This window comes from Saccostrea cucullata, unplaced genomic scaffold (genome assembly GCF_032062105.1).
Source record: "Saccostrea cucullata isolate Sc308-1 unplaced genomic scaffold, CSIRO_AGI_Scuc_v1 ctg13367, whole genome shotgun sequence".
In the NCBI taxonomy this organism is placed as follows: Eukaryota; Metazoa; Mollusca; class Bivalvia; order Ostreida; family Ostreidae; genus Saccostrea; species Saccostrea cuccullata.
In genome coordinates this window covers 1-8,315 of record NW_026920050.1, presented here as the reverse complement: position 1 = coordinate 8,315, position 8,315 = coordinate 1, and the positions used below count along the sequence as shown (strand labels likewise).

The following is an 8,315-nucleotide window of genomic DNA, read 5'->3' as shown; positions in this document are numbered from 1 at the left end:
TATAATCTGATGTAAAAAAAAAGTTTCAAAAAAGAAAAGTTGAAATTTTCGATTTTTTTATCACTTCCGGTGACGACCGGAAGTGACGGCAGACGATCTTTTCCTAAATGATTTATCCTACTCATCACAATTTACCACTTGATTAAGTTTGGTGTCTTAAACTCTTACCGTTTACGAGATCTAGCTATGATAACTACTCATTTTGAGGACAGGAAATCACGCAACCGGAAGTGACTTTTACAAAGATATTTGACGTTACTGTAGACAATTGCAGTCTGAATAACATATCAAAAAATCATTACAAATACTTTATCTATAAAAAATATTTATGTGAAAGAAAAAATACTGAAAATATGCAGTTTTTTTATCATAACCGGAAGTTGTCGTTTTTGCTTCCGGTGAGACTGATATATTTCGAAACTACAAATAAGATGTTGTTATCTGATGCAAAAAAAATTTCATAAAAGAAAAGTTGAAATTTTCGATTTCTTTGATCACTTCCTTTGACGACCGGAAATGACGGCGGACAATGTTAACCCAAATGGGCTTGCCTACTAATCAAGATCTATTACTTCTATAAGTTTGGTGTCTTAATCTTTTACCGTTTATGAGATATGACTCAGACAAAATTATTTTGAAAAAAAGCGGAAATCGGACATAACTGACGACCGGAAGTGAATTTTGGAAAAATGAAAAAAACGCCTGGGCGTATTTTCATTCTCTATCATCCCTGAAAATTTCAAGAAAATATGTCCAGCCGTCTCTGAGAAATCCGATTTACAAGAAAAGGGAAAAAAAATAATAATAAAAAGAAAAAACAGTAGAATCACTATAAGGTCTTCCGTCTGAAACGGAAGACCTTAATAATAACTAGAGCAAAGCTCGTTGCAAAGCAACGAGTAGGTCTTCCGTCCGGTTTTGACCGGAAGGGACGTCAACAAAGAGAAAGCAATGAGCTAAGTTGTCTCCAGTGACTTTATAATTTCAATTTTGAGTCAAAACCTTCAAAATAAGCTTTTTTGGTTTCTTCTGGTTTGACCAAAAGTGATGTGAATTGACAAAAAATTAAGTTTAATGCCTTCAGTGATATATGTTACCCAAAACCTTGTCAAGAATGACAAAAATATGCACTTTCTGATGACTTTCGGTTTGACCGGAAGCGACGTCACCAGACGCATTTTGACGACTTCAATAGATTAAGCTTGACATTTTGAACAACTTGACGTATTACAAATTCAAATTTTTTTTTTCAGATATTAAGGAAAAAATTTTGGTCCCTCTAAGTCCTTAATTATAGGGGCAAGCCCTTTGTAGTTGATATCCTTTGAAAGATCGTGATATTCTTCACAACTTTTGTTCTTAATGTCTTTACAAAATATTAACATGTAAAAAGATATTGCAGAAAAGGTGTGAACATTTTCTAAATCCCCTATGGGATTTTTTACAAGCCATAGCGAGCGCCGACGTGCTGCACTTCCGGAGAAAGAGAGAGGTATGTGTCACATCAGCACATGTAGCTCTATCATCACTGAAAATATCATGTTTCTGTCTAAAAGCAATTTTGAGAAAAATGCTGGTCAATGTGACCCTATGAAAATCACTAAATCACAGAAATCTACACTAAAGAATGCTCTGTGCCAAGTTTAACTTAACTTTGTCCAGTTGTTCTGAGAAGGAAATGAAATTCTGAAGAATTTAAGATAAAGATGATAATGGGTGAATTTTCAAAATTTTACTACAGCTTTAGCTCATATGAGCTAAACTGTAAACAGATTTTGTGCTTTGTTGACTTGAAATGTGACTGGGCATCTCTTTGATCTTGTGTTTGAAATAACATGTCCTTTGTTCTGAATCATGCACATTTGTTAATGCTTTAGTTGTTTATGCCAAGATAGCAATGTTCCTTCAATTATACTGTAAAAATACACATATTAGATCTTATATATTGCCACTGAAGACAGACCTCTATCATCTTTACCATTAGAATTGGTATGTCTTCCCTTGGAAGCGGAAGACCTCAATACAGATGTAAACATGCAAGATCTGACAAGTATTTAAAAGAACATTTATTCCAAATTAAACATATTAGATTTTGCAACAAAATCTATTTATCTTGAAAAACTGAAAGCAATTGATATAATCATATTTTTGGATTTATGTCTGTTTCTCAAATCAAAATTTAAATATGATATATTTAAAATCATCTTCTTAAACTGAGACTTGATTCAGTTGATTGTTTCAATTTCATTCTGCTGTTTATTCTTTGTCATCTCCCAAAAGAGGCTCTTCTGGCAAATCATGATCAAGCTTGGCATCAAATTTCAGTACTCAGATGACAGTCACACCTATCAAAAGAAATTGATTTTTTTAAAAGTACAACTTATCAGATAAGATAAACCATCAAACTTAGTTATAAGATATTGTTATACCTTTAAAAAATTGTTCCTATACAAATCTATACAGAAAAAAGTCTAACATTTTTAATGTTTTGCTGAGCGGGCATAAAAAAATCGATGTTGGACGGCTCGGAGAGATGTTGGACTGCTTACGTCACAGAATGGGCGGAGCTTAATCTCATTTTCATTCTTTGGTTTTAAACAATGACAGATCTAATGTTACATTACGGAATATAGTACAAAATACATGTATGTCAAAAAATATATAATAAAATGAAAGGTATAACAAAACATTTATTGACAGAGTTCTCGGGCAAAATGCGTTTTGTCGGACCCTCGAACCAAACTGTCTGCCTTCGGCCTAACGGCCTCGGGCAGACAATTTGATTCTTTGGTCCGACAAAACGCATGTTGCCCTCGAACTCAGTCAATAAATGTATACTGTCACGTTTCTGCATGTGTATTATTTGTAAAACTACTCTATAATCATTTATAAATTTAGGTTTACAGGCAGTCATTTGAGGATGTAATAAATAACATATTAGTTTTTCATGATTTCAAATAAAGGGTATGTACATAACTTGTTCATGTCAAAATTTATTAGGAATGGTAATGGTTAACAGTTGTTAACCGACTAATCAGTCAGAAAGATGGTATCTGGTTATGATTTTTTAAGTGTCAGGATAAGGCCATTCATAAAGGTGTTACAGCACATTAGGAACAATGCACTAATGAAGTGACAAAACAGCATCGCATAAGAAACAATGAGCTAGCCCAAAGTAACAATGCTGCTCTAGCTCATTTAAAACTCCATGCTACTAAGTTTATGACAGCATGCTAATTGTTTAAGACACTTACATGCTAGCGTGAAGTAAAAATGTGCTATCACGCTTATGAGAATGGGCTAGTGTGCTTATGACAACACAGTGACAATGTACTTAGTGCGTTTGTAACAAAGTTTCAGCAGGCTGTTTACACTACGCTGTTAAGCTTACACATAAGGCCAAAATCAAATATACTCTTGTTTCCTGTCCCCTGACCAAAAAAATTAGGGTCGGTAGGTAGGGAAAAAATTTTATTTTGAGAAAAAATTTTATTTTCAAAATTTAATGAATGCAGAACATATAGCATGTAATAACTGTAATAACAAGAAAATGATATGTTAACAGTTTCAAAGCAAGTTTGTTAATCAAGATTTATAAAGTAAAGGTAACCTGTACACTTGTGATGTATTAATTCTGTAAATATCATTGGTCAACTTCAGTATTTTAGAAAAATAGTTATCCAAAAAATGAAAATGTAATAAAAACTTTTAGGGTCGGAGGGTAAAATGTAGGGTAGGTCGGGTGACAGGAAACAGGAGTATTTTTTATTTTGGCCTAATAGATTGTGTAAAGTTGTATTAGGCCATTCCAAGTTTTTTCTCTGTTTAGCGTTCACCCATCTTTCAAAAACCTACCAATCTATTCGCAAAAAAAACAATACAGAAGCCAAAACATAAAACACAGGATTAAAATGATTTTCAATGATTTGATCTAACTAAACTACTTTAATAGAAGAAATGTCTATTCTTAAGCAAAAACAAGGGAATAAATGCTTACAATACACCAAATATAACTTACTGTACAGAATTATTTGGAGAAATTGACAAATTCAACAATTTTGCCTAAATTAATCAATTTCAGGACTCCTGATGTTGTGTGTTTTTTCTAACATGGGGTGTCAAAAACCAAGGCGCACACGGACGCTAAACATAGAAAAAACTTGGAATGGCCTTAGCATGGCAGCATGTTGAGCATCAGCACAACTGCATGTTGTTCTAAGTTGCCTTAGCCTAACAGTGTAGAGAACACTGTGTTAGCACATTGTTCCTAACACACACTTTAACAAATTGCCTTATCAGGACACCATTTAGTTTTCCATATATATTTTAAAAAGACTGGGAATAAAATTCAATTTTCGATAAGCTTCTTTTCATTATAAGTGTTTGCCTAAGCGTTTTTTACTATATAACCCAAATACATCATTGTCTGTTACGGTAGCCTAGTGGTAGGGCAATCGCTATGTATAATCATGAAGCTGGGCTTGATTTTAATTCACTGCATCAAACCTAAGACAAAAACATGTACGCAGTTATGTTCCCTAACCATGCACCCAACATTTGTAGTGAATTAGACCCTAAAAACCTCACAGTAGATGTTAGGATAATGACCCTGAGTTCCAAGTAAAGGTCCATATTGAAACTATTCACCAGTATATATTAAATGAGTGAATGAGTGAGATTCTCATGATAACATTATCAGTCAAAGTATCAATAAGAAGCTGATACTTACTGCTAAATGCTAGAGACAGGTTACTCCAAAGAGACTGTATAAACCGAGATTCTGTGTCACAGTAGGTGTGGGTGTTGGCACGAAAAGGATCCCTTACTTCTCAAAGGCAATAAGTGCTGAGTACAAGTCTATATTTGCAGCTTACTATCCCAAGTGGTGGCCTCATAAAATGACTGAAAAATTTTCAATAGACTAATTAACAAACAAACCATTTCTGCAGCCTTATCACAAAAAAAAGCAAACTCTACTATTACATTTTTTTTTTTTTACAAATTTCTTTTGCAATTTAACTAAGAAACATACATATGACATAATAAAATATTGATTTAATTAACTGAGCAATATTATATTGTGTGCAATTATTTTGTCAATAAATTATACTAAATTTTTTTCTGCAGTAACTTTGGACCCACAGTGCTTTGCTTCTTTGAGCTACATTCAAGCTTTAAAGTGGTATTGTAAGCCAAACTTACACTACGACGTCATGTGACTTTAGAGTCTAGTGCCCTGTTCAGACGGAGATTTTAATTCGCAGTAAATTATTGCTTAGTAAACTAAATTAAATGCAAATCAAACTAATACGAATCAAACTGTGTTCACATGACAGCTAATCATAATGCAAAGTAACCAAATCGAATAAAAAATTTTACTTTGACAGTCATGCAGGCTTCAGTTAGGCTTTTATGACATCATTTACAAATCATGTCACCTTAGGCATAAACAGATGTATTTGACATAATGTCACAGTGTCTGTTTTCACATTTTAGTGATTAACACTCTATTTTCCTTAGTTTTTCACTCAAAAATAGCACAAGTACTTAAAGCCGACTTAATTTTGCCATTTCACATGCCTCAAAATTTAATTGGAATTAGCTTACCTTAGTCATGTTAGTGTTCACAAGGAGCTAATGCAAAGTAATTTAATGCGCAGTAAATTAATTCGAATTAAAATAATTTGAATTGAACTCAGTCCATGTGAACATGCATCGATGCACCAAATGTCTAATGCGGTTTGACAAGCCTGATCTAAATTAAAAGTGAATAAGTATCTGCCCTTACCATGCTATCGTACCCTAACATCACACCTGTCAACATATTATTAGTTGAAAAACATTTTGTTTTGAACATGTTGAAAGCAAGTCTTGTTGAAATTACATGCTCACACATATTTAAATAAAATTTAAAGCTGTGGGGATTTTAAAAGGCTAACTGAGAGCGTCTGAACTGTAAAACAGTTAATATATCGCTGTGTCTGTGTATTTCTAAAAATATCGACAGCTGATAAATGCTCTAAGCTGCCATAGTAATATAATGTAAATTTTAGGTAATCAAAAATCTTACCTTCGAATTCATTCCCATGGTCCACGCCAAACATAAATTAAAATGTAACCATCAGCTCTTTAATCATTCGATACAATTATCACTGGGGAATCCGAAACAGAGTCAAGAGTGTTCATCCTTGTTTATTACTGTGACAGTCGGAATTTCCTCGTAAACAATTCACACAAGAATATATAAATCGGATAATTTTGCTTAGAATAATGCTCCAGAGGATTGATAAAGTACTTTGAGCTGCAGATAAAATGTCCGTGCATGTTTACATACGGCTTGTATGGTGAGAAAATCCTCAACTTCACTTTGTAAACATGATCAACATGTGTCCGATTTGCCGATTTCGATGGGACACACTGAAACCCGGATGTACTAAAGACCTGAAATTACCCGATGTTTTATTTTAAATTAAATGATAATATTGAGTACTTTTAAAAAATGTCTTATTTCAAAGACCTTTGACTATGATGCATAACGTTATACAAAAATTTATTTGTTTGGAATATTACTGACAATTTTTAATCAGGTCAAATCAGGATTTTAGCATATCAAGTCTTTAGTACCTTCCCGTTTCCCACAATGCCACGCGTTGTTTACACCTATACAAATGCAGTCACCTTTTGTTGTGTACATACATCACATTTTAAATTACTTGCATAAAAAGAAAACAGAGAAACACCGAATCAACACTATATCTTACTGATGCATCAACTAAAACCAGGGACCTATGTAAGTATATAGGTCCCTGCTAAAACTGTGCGTTAGTGGCACAGTAAAGGCTTGGCTGGCTACAGTAGCTAGACAACTTGTCCATGTAAGGTTTCCCACATATTTGTTTTATAAAAAACAAATATAGTTTGGAGTTTATTTATCTTTATACCAAATGACAGGGTTTTTCATCAATTCGAAATGATTTCAGATAAAATTTTTCATAGTATAACTGTTACCATTAATTAAAAATTAATATTTTTAGCTCTCAGAAAAAAACGTTTATGATCTATTTACCCCTGGCCTATTTATAGGGGCCAACCCCTTTTCCTTAATCTTATATGAAAGCTCTCATAATTACGCACAACTTTTGTTGTATATTTCTTGCCAAACTATTCTCGGTGCAAAAGTAATTACGCGATTTGACCGGAAGTGACGTCATTTGGCGACTTTTGACAATTCCGGCATTATTTCCGGCTGACATCACAGTCAGCAAGTCAGAAAAAAATTGAAAAACTCAAATTCAATCGTTTTATTTGATTTATTTTGATTCAAAGGAAAAACTTTGAATTTTCGACTACTTCCGGTTTTTACCGGAAGTACTTCTGATGGATGCTTTTTGTTGAGGATTGTGAATAAAAATATATGTTCTATTTGCCTTAAATCAATCCCTTTAATTTTTTCAAAAAATCTTAAAATTAAACATCCCTTCCTGTGTCGACCGGAAGTGACGGATGCGAAATTAAAAGACGTCATGCATAACTCAATAAGATGTTTTATAATCCCTGAAAATATCATGATTCAATCTTGAGTGGTTTACAAGAAGATGCTTGGACACAATGACAACTTAAAAAAAGAAAATCGGACAAAAAATGCGACCGGAAGTGATTTTCAAAAAAATGAAAAAAAGGTCTAGAGATATTACAACAATGCATCATTCCTGAAAAAATCTTTGAAATCGGTTCAGTAGTTTCGGAGAAATCACGTGTACTATGAAAAGGGAAAAATAATAATAATAGGAAACATAAGAAAAACAGTAAGGTCTTGAATAATAGAAGGGTCTTCCGTTGGAGACGGAAGACCCTAATAATAGGGAAAAAGAAACCGAAGAATAACAAGAAGGTCTTCCGTTGGAGACGGAAGACCTTAATTAGTAAGGTTTGAGGACGTTTACAGTTAGAAGATAAGAGCAGTTCTTATCATGCTCTTCTGTATGCATTGTAGTTCATTTAAATCATGTCGGCACACATTAATTTGGTACCACGTAGCTTACAATCGCTGCCTCTATGGCGCAATTAATTATAAAAACAGTACATGTATATTATTTATTATGTACATGCAATATATAGTGATTGAATATTCAATACGTATCCGGTACATCCGGTACATCATATAAAACTCAGATGGGATTTGATAAGTTTTTAAATCTCAGACTGGAAGTGAGTTATTCAGTAAAAGAAATCAAATAAAAATGATTTACAGTGTACTACTTACATAATATGGTACGTTCTATATATCCATATACATTTTTTGAACTATATTATTT

General features: G+C 33.2%; 1 long non-coding RNA gene across 1 annotated transcript; it reads right to left on the bottom strand.

Annotated features, from left to right (window-relative positions):
* Window positions 1–2,049: 2,049 nt before the first annotated feature.
* On the bottom strand, window positions 2,050–6,446 carry LOC134242310 (uncharacterized). Its single transcript, XR_009986837.1, has 3 exons — window positions 6,071–6,446; window positions 4,730–4,902; window positions 2,050–2,345 (listed from the first exon to the last, which is right to left on the bottom strand). It is a non-coding gene; the product is annotated as an uncharacterized LOC134242310 (long non-coding RNA).
* Between the last annotated feature and the right edge of the window lie 1,869 nt (window positions 6,447–8,315).